The 14,595-nt window shown below is 38.9% G+C and overlaps 1 long non-coding RNA gene across 1 annotated transcript in view; it reads right to left on the bottom strand.

Moving 5' to 3' along the window:
- LOC140520348 (uncharacterized) overlaps positions 1-14,595 on the bottom strand; it is a 54,859-nt gene that overhangs the window by 34,243 nt on the left and 6,021 nt on the right. Inside the window, exon 3 of the long non-coding RNA XR_011972463.1 lies at positions 11,220-11,378. This is a non-coding gene — a long non-coding RNA (uncharacterized lncRNA). The remainder of the gene's footprint in view (positions 1-11,219; positions 11,379-14,595) is intronic.

The following is a 14,595-nucleotide window of genomic DNA, read 5'->3' as shown; positions in this document are numbered from 1 at the left end:
AGATAATAATCACACCTACCACATAGGGTTATGGTGAGGATCAAATGAAATACTTTTTGTAAAACACTTAATACAGTACTTGGTACATAGCTTAACTTAACAAATGTTTATCCCCTCCCCTTTCCAACTGGTCTATGACTGACAAATTTCTCAATCAAAACATTTTACAGTTTGTTTTTAACAAATCAAGATAAAGATCCTGTCTTCCTTCCATCCTGCTTCCATCTCCCCTTCCTATATGCTCTAAATAAATGGTTTTTGTCCATTCTTTAAAAAAAACCTCTGCTCTTGTACTCCCATCCTTGGATATGTTAGCAGAATGCTCAAAGTTGAGAGCAGCATTCATCCAGAATTCAGAGGGCATTTGAGAATTCATTTATTTACATGTATGAGAACTAAATGTGATTGTTCATAACTCCTCTCATGTCTGAACATGTATCTCCTTACCTATGGCCAGTATCCTGGTAAATCTATGCCACCTAGAACTACCACTAGCTTGCAGTACTTGTATTCTGGGAGGTCAGGTCTCTTCCTAGACCAAAAACTTTCAAAAATTCCCCATTGCTTACAGAATACTGTCCAAATCCTTAGACATTTTTGAAGACTTGCAATAATCTGCCCACACATACCTGTTCAGACTTATCACTTCTTATTCTCCTATTAGTATCCTACTCTCCAGTTAAATTGGTTCACTGGTTCCACACAACTCTCCTTGAACCTTCTCACTTCCAGGTCTTTGTCTCTACCATTTCCTCCACCAGCAGAACCCTTCCCCCAACTCCCTGCTGCAAGTTTACTCATCTTTAATGGCTTAGTTTAAATCCCATCTAGAATCACAAACTTGTCAGAGCTGGGGGAAAAAAAGCTGGAAATTATCAATTCTGACTTTCTTATTTTACAGATAAGGAAACTGAGGTGCTAAGTGCTTCTTATGTGAAGTCTTTCCTCATTACAGAATTTTAAATCTGCAAAAAAGTGATCTATATCTTTTATGAACTTCTAAAGCTTCTGATGTCTCTTCCATTTATGTGGGACTTATGATAGGTTGCCTTATTTTTTTAAAATTAATTTGTTAATGTCTAGTTTCCCAACTTGACCTTGAGAAAAAAAACATGCGTCATACTTATTTTGTCTCTTCTATGGTACTGCATTCTGCATGTAAGAGATATTTAATAAATGATTGTTGTGAAAGGAAGGAAGGGAGGAGGAAAAGGGCACCAAAGAAATGGAAGACAGGGAAAAGGAAAGGAAAAAAGGGAAAAGGACAAAGAAAAGGGGGAAAGAAGAAGGGTTAAATAGATCCCTAAGCAGCAAAGTTAGGAATCATCTAGGACTTCTGACTTTTATGGACTTGGGAAAAGTTGAAGTACATGAGTACAGAGATGAGTCCGGGAAAATGCTAGGGTAGGCAGAGTCTGCAGGGTTCTGGTTTGAAAAAAAAAACACAACAGAATAGAACTTGGGAGTTAAGAAATCAAACCAGGTCCAAAAAGAACAAAGTCAATCATTGAGAGGCCCAGAGATTTAGAGATTTGTTCTCTTCTTTCTTGGCAAAATGGGCAGGTTTTCACTTGACCTCTTGCCTCAGGGGTCAATGACAGTTGCCCCAGTGGTTAAATTCTTCTTTTTCCAATGGGTTGAAAGTTCCTTTCAAAAAGGTAGATGATTGTAAACTTGGGAATTATTAGGGAAACACTACTAGCTGAGTCAGTAGGCAGGCCCCTTGCCTACCTCTCTGACACCACATTTGATCTGTACAGTTCTAGGAGACCTCTCTAGGAAAGCAGTGAAACATTGGTGTTTGTAGTTAAGAAGGGACAGAGTTTTTGTAGCCAAGAGAGTCCTGAAATAAGGATGTGGTATTTACGATTCTCTTTGGTATAAGGCCAAAGAAATAATAACTCTATGCTTCCTGCTATGGGTCTCTCTCCTTTGAGATTAACCCCTAAGTGTCCTGGTAATGGTGAGGTCCCCACCTTATGTTACAGTGTTTTGTTTTAAAAATTTTTTTTTTATCTCAGGAACTGATGCCCATCACTTTAGTGACAGGTGCTAGCTAGAAATCTAGGTACAAAAGCAATATACTAACTAATTTATGGAAAAATAATAACCTCCAGTTCTACAGCACTTCAAGAGTCTCAAAGCACTCTCCTTACCAGTTTGTGAAGTTGGGAGTACAAGTATTGCTATCCCCCTTTACAGATGAGGAATCTGAAGGTTATAAAGGTGAAGTTACTTACCCATGATCCTCAGCTAATAAGGTCCAGTAAGTGGTATGGAGTGTACTCAGAATCAGATTGTCTGATTCCAATCAAGTCCAGGATTGCTCTTCCTTTCCTCTCACCCTTCCTTCCTTTCTTTTTCTTTCTTTCTTCCTTCCTTTCCTTATTCCTTCCTTCTTTCATTTCATCCTTTCTTTCCTTCTTTCTTCATTTATTTCTCCCTTACTTCCTTCCCCCCTCTCTCTTCCTTTCTTTCTTCCTTTCCTTTCTGTTTTTAAGTCACAGTCAGTCATTCTGAATAGTCTCCTACTTGGATTGAAAACTTTCAGGAACAAAGAAAAACAGCTAGACAAACAATACATATAGTGACTAATTCTGATAACATATGCATATTCCGCTCCTACAGTTCCCTACTAAGGAAAGTATGTTTAATTATCTCTAGGATCATTACTAGTTTTTCAGTTACTCAGCATTTGGTGATCTTTTTTTTACATTATTGTAATCATTGTATATATTACTGGGGTGATAGTCCTGCTGTACTTTGCCCTGGTCAGACCATACCTGGTGTATTGTATTTAGTTCTGAGTAATATGTTTTAGGAAGGACACTCATAAACTTTGAGTTTGTCTAGGGAACAGCAACTGGAATGTTGAAAGGCCTTGAGATTTTTCTACATGGAGATCATTTGAAGAAACTGAGGATACTTGCCCTGGAGAAGAAAAGACATTAGAGGGTGGATGTAAGGATTGTCCTCAGGAATTTAAAAGACTTTCTTGAAAACAGATTGAATTTATTCTACTTGGCTCTAGAGGACAGACCTAGGAGTAATGGGTATACATTGCAAAGAGGAACATCTAATCTCCATATAAGGAAAAGATAGTAAAAAGTAGAGCTACCAGAAAGTGAAAAGGGCTTCTTTGGGAGTCAGAGACTTCCCTACTCAAGAACTCTTCAAGTCAGATCCAGATGGCCACTTTTGTGGATATGGAGGGAATTCTTTATCAGGTGAAGACTGGATCTATTGCCTTCAGATGATTCTTTTGTGATTCCTCGAAGCCACTGAGGACTAATTAAAACAAACACACACACAAATAAACAAAAACTGTGCCCTTCTGATGAGTAGGAGGTCTGGAACCTAATCCCAACTCAGCCACTAATTTAAATTAAAAAAAAAAAACTTTCTAAATTGAATAGGATGTTACACAGTAATTCATTTGGGTCTGGGTTTCCAAGGCTAAAACAAAGCATGGAATAGGGGCAATTGCCTTATAATTCGGATGGCTCTAATTTCTGCGAAAGACTTCATGACATGGAGGAAAAAATCTATCTCTCCGCAATGATGGCCAGCATTCCTAGTTCTGCTCTCATGGGGCCAAGAACACTTTGTCTGATCCCTCTTCCTCAGGGCAGCTTTTCAGATATGTGAAGACAGCCAACATGTGGAGAACACCTCAGTCCCTATTGTGGAGAAACTACAAGGACACAAGCTAGTATTTGCAAAAATTCAGTGGAATAGTTTTGCCCAAAATTGGAGAGATGAGGAAAGTCCTTTTGTAGAAAGTGAATTGGAGCTTAGTCTTGAAGGGAGCTAGAGATTCAGAGAGACAAATATGAAGAGAAAGAGAAAGCATTCCAGGCATAGGGAACAATGTGTCCAAAGGTACAGAGACAGGAGGTGAAATATTGTATAGAAGGAATATCTAGCAAGCCAGTTTGCTTGAATGGGAGAAAATAATGTATAAAAAGCATGGGAAGATAGATTAGAACAAGATATTCAGAGCATTTAAATATCAAACAGTAAGAGGAGTTTTAAATTTCCCTAGAGGTAAAGAGGGAGCCATTGAAGTTTCTTGAGCAGAGAAGTTCATATATACATTCAGCAGACATGTTCATATCTACAATTTTAAAATATCAATTTGGCAACTATATAAATAATGGATTAGAGAGAGGATGTAAGGATGTCAATTAGGAGATCACACATTAATTAGTTCATGTGAAAGGTGATGAAGGGATATAGTAAGGTAACAAGTAGCCCTAAGAATGGAGAGTAGGGGACAGAAGGTGCAGGACTAGAATCAAGAAGTGGAATCCATTTGGATATAGGGATGAAAGAAAGTGAACAACTGAAGATGACTTTGAGGTTGAATAATTGGAAAGATTATGAAGAAAATGATAAGGAGATAACAATGGTGATGATACAAATGATATAGTACTCTAAGGTTTGCAAAGTGCTTTACACGTATATACACACACATCTATATTATATACACACACATCTCTATTATATATTAGATATAGATATATACATACATCTATATTATATATATATATACATAAATGTTTATTTATATATGTGTATGTATGTATAATCTATATAAATTGATGAGAAAGGGAGAAGATTATCTATGTATATATCCCAAGTTGGATATCATAGAAAGAAGTTACAGAAAAGGAAGAATTAGTAGCTGAGACACTCAAAGTTTGCAGAGAATAAAACCCAAGAAAGGATCCATTTGTAAGACTCATGACCAGGACTGTCTGCATACAAGTGCTTAAAGTTTAAGCAACAAACAAGAGGAACTAGAAGTCCTAATACAAAAAGACAAATGTGACTTCATAGTTAACATTGAGATGAAGTATATGGCTGAACCAGGGTTCTGGATGGGAATACCTTATTTGAAAGAAATAGGATAGGGAGTAGAAAGATGCACCCACTCTAGCTCTTCCCCCACAGCCCATAAAATACCTGTAAAAATGACTCTAAACAAATTTTAGAGCAGCAGAAGCCACAAAACAATGGAGTAAAAGAGATTTTCAGTTCAAGGCAGCATGGAAGGCTGACAGGAAAGGTCTATCACATGGACCTCAGAGCAGAGCGCAGCCCACAGAGCCCAGAGCAGCCTTGGCCGTGCAGCACTGGCAGGAACAGGACCCAAGCAGACCTCAGGGGTGGAATCCCTGGCAGCAGTTGTGGTTCCCAGATCCCTTAACCCACAAACACCAAAGACAGCTTCAAAGGTCAGTGAGAAAGTTTTTTCACCTGGGTGAGAAGGGAGCAGAGTCTTCCTCTAGCCCTGGCCTCAGGTGGCAGCGGTGTCCATTTTTGGAGCCCTTGGCCCAAAGACTCTGGGGGAATTGAGCTGCTGATCTGAGTTGCAGCCCTGAGTGGCAGTCCTGGGGTGAGGAAGAATGTTGACATGATGGAGCTGGTGGAGGTTCTGAAAAGAGAATTCTACTTGCAGATTCTGGGCAGAAAAGCTTTGGTAGCTCCCAGACCAGAGCACAGGAGTTTACTCCTCTCCCTTGATTGTGTCACCTTGGAGGAACTGAGAACTTACAGGTCCCCAGAGTATACCCTCTTCTTGACAAAGGACTCCAAAGTCAAGTAACTGGCTAGGAAAATGCCCAAAAAAGAGGGTGAAAAAGACTATAGAAAGTTACTTTCTTGGTGAACAGGTATTTTCTTCCATCTTTTTGGATGAGGAAGAAAATGCATACCATCAGAGGATGACCTAAAGTCAAGGCTTTTGCATCCAAAACCTCTAAAATAAATATGCAATGGTCCCAGGCCATGGACAAGCTCAAAAAGGACTTTGAAAAGCAAGTAAGAGAGGTGGAGGAAAAATTGGGAAGAGAAATGAGAGCCATGCAAGAAAATCATGAAAAGCAAGTCAACAGCTTGCTAAAGGAGACCCCCCCTCCCCCCCAAAAATGCTGAAGAAAATAACACCTTTAAAAATAGGCTAACTCAAATGGCAAAAGAGGTTCAAAAAGCCAATGATGACAAGAATGCTTAAAAAGGAGAATTAGTCAAATGGAAAAGGAGGTTCAAAAGTTCACTGAAGAAAATAATTCTTCAAAAATTAGACTGGAGCAGATGGAAGCTAATGACTTTATGAGAAACCAAGAAATTACAGAACAAAACCAAAAGAATGAAAAAATAGAAGATAATGTGAAATATCTCATTGGAAAAACAACTGACCTGGAAAATAGATCCAGGAGAGACAATTAAAAAATTATGGGATTACCTGAAAGCCATGATCAAAAAAAGAGCCTAGACATCATCTTTCATGAAATTATCAAGGAAAACTGCCCTGATACTCTAGTACCAGAGGGTAAAATAATATTGAAAGAATGCACCAATTACCTCCTGAAAGAGATCTGAAAAGAAAAACTCCTTGGAATATTGTAGCCAAATTCCAGAGTTCCCAGGTCAAGGAGAAAATATTGCAAGAAGCCAGAAAGAAACAATTTGAGTAATGTGGAAATACAATCAGGATAACACAAGATCTAGTAGCTTCTACATAAGGGACTGAAGGGCATGGAATATGATATTCCAGAAGTCAAAGGAACTAGGATTAAAACCAAGAACCACCTACCCAGCAAAACTGAGTATAATATTACAGGGGGAAAAAATGGTCATTCAATGAAATAGAGGACTTTCAAGCATTCTTGATGAAAAGAGCAGAGCTGAATGGAAAATCTGACTTTCAAACACAAGAATCAAGAGAAGCATGAAAAAGTAAACAGGAAAGAAAAGTCATAAGGGACTTACTAAAGTTGAACGGTTTACATTCCTACATGGAAAGATAATATCTGTAACTTTTTTTAAAATTTATTTATTTGTTTTAACATTCATTTTCACAAAATTTTGGGTTCCAAATTTTCTCCCCATTTGTCCCCTTCACTCACCCCAAAACACTGAGCATTCTAATTGCCTCTATCACCAATCTGCCCTCTCTTCTATCATCCCTCCCTTCCCTTGTCCCCATCTTCTCTTTTGTCCTGTAGGGCAAGATAACTTTCTATATTCCATTACCTGTATTTCTTATTTCCTGGTAGCAAGAACAGTACTCAACAGTTGTTCCTAAAACTTTGAGTTCCAACTTCTCTTCATCCCTCCCTCCCCACCCATTCACTTTGGGAAGGCAGGCAATTCAATATAGGCCATATCTGTGTAGTTTTGCAAATGACTTCCATAATAGTCATGTTGTATATGACTAACTATAATCCCCTCCATCCTATCCTGCCCCCCATTGCTTCTATTCTCTCTTTTAATCCTGTTCCTCCCCAAGAGTGTTGACTTCAAATTGCTCCCTCTTCCCACTGCCCTCCCTTCCATCATCCCCCCCACCCTGCTGATCCCCTTCTCCCCCACTTTCCTGTATTGTAAGATAGGTTTTCATACCAAGATGAGTGTGCATTTTATTCCTTCCTTTAGTTGAATGTGATGAGAGTAAGCTTCATGTTTTTTCTCTCACCTCCCCTCTTTTTCCCTCCACTGAAAAGTCTTTTCTTTGCCTCTTTTATGAGAGATAACCTGCCTCATTCCATTTCTCCCTTTCTCCTCCTAATATATTTCTCTCTCACGGCTTAATTTCATTTTTTTAAGATATGATCCCATCCTATTCAATTCACCCTGTGCTCTCTGTCTCTCTGTCCCTGTGTGTGTGTGTGTGTGTGTGTGTGTGCGTGTGTGTGTGTGTGTGTATAATCCCACCAACCACCCAGATACTGAAAAAAAGTTTCACGAGTTACAAATATTGTTTTTCCATGTAGGAATGTAAACAGTTCAACTTTAGTAAGTCCCTTATGATTTCTCTTTGCTGTTTACCCTTTCATGCTTCTCTTGATTCTTGTGTTTGAAGGTCAAATTTTCTTTTCAGCTCTGGTCTTTTCATCAAGAATGCTTGAAAGTCCTCTATTTCATTGAAAGACCAATTTTTTTTCCCCTGAAGTATTAACTCCGTTTTGCTGGGTAGGTGATTCTTGGTTTTAGTCCTAATTCCTTTGACTTCTGGAATATTATATCCCATGCCCTTTTGTCCCTTAATGTAGAAGCTGCTAGATCTTGTGTTATCCTGATTGTATTTCCACAATACTTGAATTGTTTCTTTCTAGTTGCTTGCAATATTTTTCCTTGACCTGGGAACTCTGGAATTTGGCCACAATGTTCCTAGGAGTTTCTCTTTTTGGATCTCTTTCAGGAAGTGATCAGTGGATTCTTTCAATACTTATTTTGCCCTCTGTTTCTAGAATCTCAGGGCAGTTTTCCTTGATAATTTCATGAAAGATGATGTCTAGGCTCTTTTTTTGATCATGGCTTTCAGGTAGTCCCATAATTTTTAAATTGTCTCTCCTGGATCTACTTTCCAGGTCAGTTTTTTTCCAGTGAGATATTCCATTTTTTCATTCTTTTGGTTTTGTTTTGTGATCTCTTGGTTTCTCATAATGTCATTAGCCTCCATCTGTTCCATTTTAATTTTTAAAGAACTATTTTCTTCAGTGAGCTTTTGAACCTCCTTTTCCATTTGGCTGTTTCTGTTTTTTAAAGCATTCTTCTCCTCACTGGCTTTTTGAACCTCTTTTGCCAATTGAGTTAGCCTATTTTTCAAGGTGTTATTTTCTTCAGCATTTTTTGGGGTCTCTTTTAGCAAGGTGTTGACCTGCTTTTCATGCTTTTCTTGCATCTCTCTCATTTCTCTTCCCAGTTTTTCCTCCACCTCTCTAACTTGATTTTCAAAATCCTTTTTGAGCTCTTCCATGGCCTGAGCCCATTGAATATTTATTTTGGATGTTTAGGATACAGAAGCCTTGACTTTTATGTCTTTCCCATTGTTCTTCCTCATCCAAAAGGATGGGAGGAGATAATTGTTCCCCAAGAAAGTAACCTTCTATGGTCTTATTTTTTTTCCCTTTTCTGGGCATTTTCCCAGACTTGACTTCTGAGTTTCCTCTCCACACCCACCTCACCTCCAGATCCACCCAGCCAGTACTTGGGGGCTGAGATTCAAATGCTGCTGCCTAGCCTCAGGGCTTTTGGTGGGGGCAGAGCTGCTATTCAGTGTGAGATTAAGTTCAGGTGCTCAGGTGGGGGCAGGGCTGCCACAAGGGACTCAGTTCCCTCAAGGGGTTCTTGTGGAGACCTTCAACAATGGATCCGAGCTCCCACCTGCTTTGGGAGCCCTTGTCCACTGCTGCCTCCTCTGCTGCCTCCTTAGGGGGCTTGAGTTATGGAGACACCCTGCTCCCCTCTCAGTGAGCTAGAAAGACTCTCTCACTGACCTTTGGCACCTGTGGGTGGAGGGACCTGCGCTGCTGCTGGAGATTCTGTCCCTGAAGCCTGCTTAGATCTGCTCCTCTAGGTGCCACTTGGCCAAGGCAGGTCTGGGCTCTGCTCCAGGTCTGGTGCATGATGGACCTTTGTTTCAGTTTTTCAGATCTCTCTGGAACAGAAATCTCCTCTGCTCCGTTGTTCTGTGGTTTCTGCTGCTCCAGAATTTGTTGTGAGTTCTTCTTTAAAGGTATTTTATGGGCTATGCATTAGGAGCTAGCATACGTGTATCTTTCTACTCCACCATCTTGACTTCCCCCCCAATATCTGTAACTTTTGAAATTTTTCTCAGTATTTGGATAGTTGGGGGGATTATTCATACATACATACAAGGGAGAAATAGTATGGGGCAAATTATCTCTCATGAAAGAGGCAAGAAAAAGCTTTTTCAATGGAGGGGAGAAGGGGTAAGGTGAGAGGGAAAAAGTGAAACTTACTCTCATTACATTTGGCTTAAGGAGGGAATAACATGCACACTCAATTTGGTATGAAAATCTATCTTACACTATAGGAAAGTAGTGGAGAAGGGGATAAATGGGGTGAGGGGATGATAGAAGGAAAGGCAAATGGCAAGAGGGAGAAATAACAAGTAATCACTTTAGGGGAGGGAAAAGTCTAAAGAGAGAATAGAATAAATAGCGGGCAGGATAGGATGGAGGGAAATATAATTAGTCTTTCAAAACATGACTATTATGGAAATCTTTAGCAAAACTACACATATATAGCCTATATTGAATTGCTTGCCTTCTCAGTGGGGATGGGTGGGGAAGGAGGAAGGGAGAGAAGTTGGAACTTAAAAGTTTTAGGAACAAATGTTGAGAATTGTTTTTGCATGCAACTGGAAAATAAAAAATACAGGTAATGGGGTACAGAAATCTATCTTGCCCTACAAGAAAAGAGAGAAGATGGGGATAAGGGAAGGGAGGGATGTGATAGAAGGGAGGGCAGATTGGGGGAAGGAGTAATCAGAATGCATGGTGTTTCAGGGTGGGAGAGGGGAGAGATGGGGAGAAAATTTGGAACTAAAAATCTTGTGGAAATGAATGTTGAAAACTAAAAATAAATAAATTTTAAAAATCAAAAAAAAGAAAGAAAGAAATGGGATAGGCAAAAGGAGTGTGGCAGGCATGGAGGGGATTGTTGAGTAGCATTGTATAGTAAGAAAGTAGACTCTTGCAAAGAAATTCAGAAACCAGAAGTGAATCATGATGAAGAGTGTTTGGGTGAAAGTCAATGGAAGAAGAAAGAGAAGTGATTTTGTCAATAGAGTACATTATAGACCACCTGGATAGAAAAAAGAAGTAGATAAGGGATCTGAAAGACAGATAACAAGCCTGGCACAGATGCATGGTATATTAGTAATGAGCTCTTACTCTGCCAAAAGTAGATCAGCTAATAACTTCTTGACTTGTCTGGTGATAATGTTGTTCTTCAAAAGATAGAGGACCAACAAAAGGAAATTCTATTCTGGACCTAATTCTCATTAACAAAGAAGAACTGATTACTTGAGTGAAAATGATGATAAGAACATTAGGGAGATATGACCATTCTATCCTTTAATAAAAAGCAGGTGAAGATAGCATAATCCAAAACGAACCTTACATTTGTGGAAAGCAAATTTCAAAGCATTCAGAGGAATAAAAGATATAAACCCACGGCCTATAGAATGCTACAGGGGAAGTCATCCCAAGAGAGATAGAAGATGTTAAGAATGCAGTTTGAAAGAGGCAAAGAGAAATAAAAGAGGACAAAAAATGGGGGAGGGGAGAGTGTTTAGCACAATACCTGGCACATAGTAAGCACTGAATAAATACTTGTTGACTCTTTTATTTGACTTGATTTCTCTGAAGAAGCCAACATAGATGGATACACAAATAACTTACCATAAACTTAGAAGCCAGAACCCAGGCTAGGGTGAATATAAGAGCATGAACATTGCTTGGAGAGAATGGGGTGATCATAGGCAACAACACAGACCGCTCAAAACTGCTTAATTCTCTTTTTGCTTCTTTTTTTTCCTGCCTTAGAGAATGACCTTTGCACTGGAAATGAGAGCAGAAAAAAAACTAGTCAGGAAGTTGATACTCAAAACTTAATTGCCCTTGATGAAGTCAAGTTACTTGGCCCCAATGAGCTCCATTCTTGAGTTCTACAGGAACAGGCAGACGTTACTGTTGAACTGATGACAGTGATCTTGAAAGATCATGGAAAATAGGAAAGGGGCCACAAGACTGGAGAAGGCAAACATCATCTCAGTTTTCAAAACAAGCAAAGAGAAAAGAGTAAGCTAGCTATAGATGAATGAGGTTGACATCAATTCCTGGGGAAATACTAGAATAGATCATCAAAGAGATGGTTAGTGAACATCTAGAGTGTGAAGCAGTAATACCAGATGGCCAGTGGAGTGTCATCAAGAACAGGTCAATCTAGACTAGCTCCATTTCCTTTTTTGACAGAATTTCTGAACTAATTGATGAGAATGCTATATATCATTTACTTAGATTTGAGCAAAGCTTTTGATAAAATGTCTCAAACTAATCTTGTGGAAAAGATAGGGAGTTATGGATTAGAAAATGATACAATTAGATGGATTCAGAATTGGTTCAATTGCCAGATTCAAAGAGAAGGGGGTAATGGTTTACTGTCAGCAAGGCAGGAAGTCGTTAGTGTTGTATCCCAGACATCTATTCCCTGCCCTAAACTGTTCAACATTTTTATCAGTGATTCAGATAAAGACATAGGTGGCATGTCCCCCAAATTTTCAGATACCACAAATCTGAGAGGGATAGCAAACATACCAGATAACAGATTCAGGACTCAAAAGAATCCTGAAAGGATAGATTATTGGTCCTAATCAATGATAAGGTAAAAATATTGATAATGCAAGGATAATAATAGCTAGCATTTATATAGTACTTTAAGGTTTGAAAAGGTCTTCACATATGTTAACTCATTTGAGTTAATCACCTAGTGAGGTAGGTCCTGTTGTCCCTGTTTTACAGATGAGGAAACTGAGGCATTTAATGGAAGTTAAGTGATTTGCCTAAGTGTCTGAGGTAGGGTTCAAACTTGGGACCTATCATGATGCAAGTCAATAGGAATTAATGTAAAGTCTAGAAGTTAGGTACAAAAAAAATCAACTTACCAAATAGAAGATGGCAGAGGTATGGTTAGTCTGTTAATTACTCTGGAAAATGATATAAGGTTTTCAGTGAGCTACACGGCAGACAAGGCAGCTAAACAAAGCTGACATTACTGAACGCTGTTTAATTGTTCTATTAATGAGGTAAGCACTGTGATGCTTGCAGGTATAGCAATACAGAATCATTAAGTTTATCGTCTGCTAAAATGATCAGAATTTTCTCAGATCAAATGCTATCTGGTCATGTTTTCCTCATGTTGTGCTTGTGAAGTTAATTTTTAAACTCAATTTTTGAACTTTATTCCTATTAATTTATCTACATTACATTTCATCTCATTAGCTTCAGCCTGTAATTCTATGCTGGCTCAATGTTTTGAATCTTGATTCTCTCATCTGTTTATGAGTTATCTCTTCTAGCTTTGTGTCATCTGCAAATTCTACAGCAAGTCATCTAGACCTTTAACCACATTTTTTCTTGAAAAAACAAAACAAAACAGTAAAAAGCACAATGCCAACCCTAACTTTAACTCTAGAGCCCTCCCTCTATTAGTGACATCTTTTCACATTTGACCCATTAGGAACCACATATTGTATCAATTTCAAATCTGTCTAGCTATACATTACACCACTGTCAACGACTTTGCTAAAATCTAAGTAAACTCTAACTATGGCATTTCCCTGATTTACCTATCAAATATCCCCTGATATTACCCACCAAACAAAAGAAGGAAATGAGGTTAGTTTGGCATAAACTGCTATGGATGAAGCCATACCAGCTCCTTGAGCTCATTATTTCCTTTTTCAGATGTGCAGTAACCATCCCTTTAATAATATGCCATAGAATTTTGCCAGAATTCAAAATCAATCTCAACAACAAATAGTTTACAGTTTTTGGGGGAGGGGGAGGTGGGGAGGAGAGGAAATCATTTCTCCTGTTCTCTTCTATATTTCACAGATGACCATGGCTTTGGAATTCCAACTATCCATTCTTTAAGCATCCAAGGAAGTAGTTCATCTCTCCCTAGCGATCTATATTTATCAAGGGTAGCCTGGTGGGTTTTTAATATATCTTTATTATCTTTGTCTTCATCACAATATTAATAATTTTTGTTATTTTCAGGCAGTTACCAAGTCAGACACCACAGTGTTAGGCACTATGCTAAGCCCTGAAGACACAAAGAAAGGCAAAACAGCCTGATCATAAGGAGCTCACAGTCCAAAGGGGGAGAGAACACGAAAATAGTTTTATATAAACAAGAAATATACAGGATTACCTGGAAAAAAATCAAAGGAAGGAAGGCATTATCAATAAGGGGAACCTGGAGAGGCTTCTTGTAGAATTTGGGATTTTGACTAGGACTAGAAAGGATGTCAGGGAAGCCAGGAAGCAGAGAAGAGATGAGATGCAGAGATCAAACAGGAGAGTATTCCAAGCATGGGGTGAAAATGTCAGAATCAAGATTTGGAGTATCTTATTCAACAAACAGAGGGGGTAGGAGGAGTAAGATTTAGAAAGACTGGAAAAATGGGGAGGTGGCAGGGAAGGAAAAAGAAGGAAGCTAGGATGTAAATGGTTTTGAATACCAAACAGAGATTTTTATATTTGATTCTAGAGGTGATAGGAAGCTACTGAAGCTTACTAAACAAGGGATAGGTGGTACCATGTGCTTTAGAAATATTAATGTTACAACTGATGGAAAGATGACAAGAGAGGGGAAAGATTTGAGGCAGGAAGACCAACCAGCAGACTATTGCAATGGTACAGGTGTGAGGTGATGAAGGGCTTTTGGATGCTGATGGAATATTAGGGGAGAGAAGGGGGTGTATATCTGAGATATTACTAAAGGAAAATCAAAGCACAGGACTTGACAACAAATTGGATATGGGGGATGAGAGTGAGTACTTGAGAATGATCCCTAGGTTGGAAGTCTGGCTGCCTGGGAGGCTGATACCATAGTAAGAGGGACTGGAAAGTAATAAGGAAATCTGGAAGGGGGGTAGATTTTGGAGGGAAGATGATTAGTTCAGTTTTAGACATGCTGAGTTTAAGATGTCTACAGAACATCCAGTTTGAAGTGTCTAATAGGTAGTTAGTTGGAGGTTTGAATCTGGAGATT

Source organism: Notamacropus eugenii, chromosome 1 (assembly GCF_028372415.1).
Source record: "Notamacropus eugenii isolate mMacEug1 chromosome 1, mMacEug1.pri_v2, whole genome shotgun sequence".
NCBI lineage: Eukaryota > Metazoa > Chordata > Mammalia > Diprotodontia > Macropodidae > Notamacropus > Notamacropus eugenii.
The sequence above is the reverse complement of the archived record's forward strand: the minus strand, read 5'-3'. Positions and strand labels throughout refer to the sequence as shown.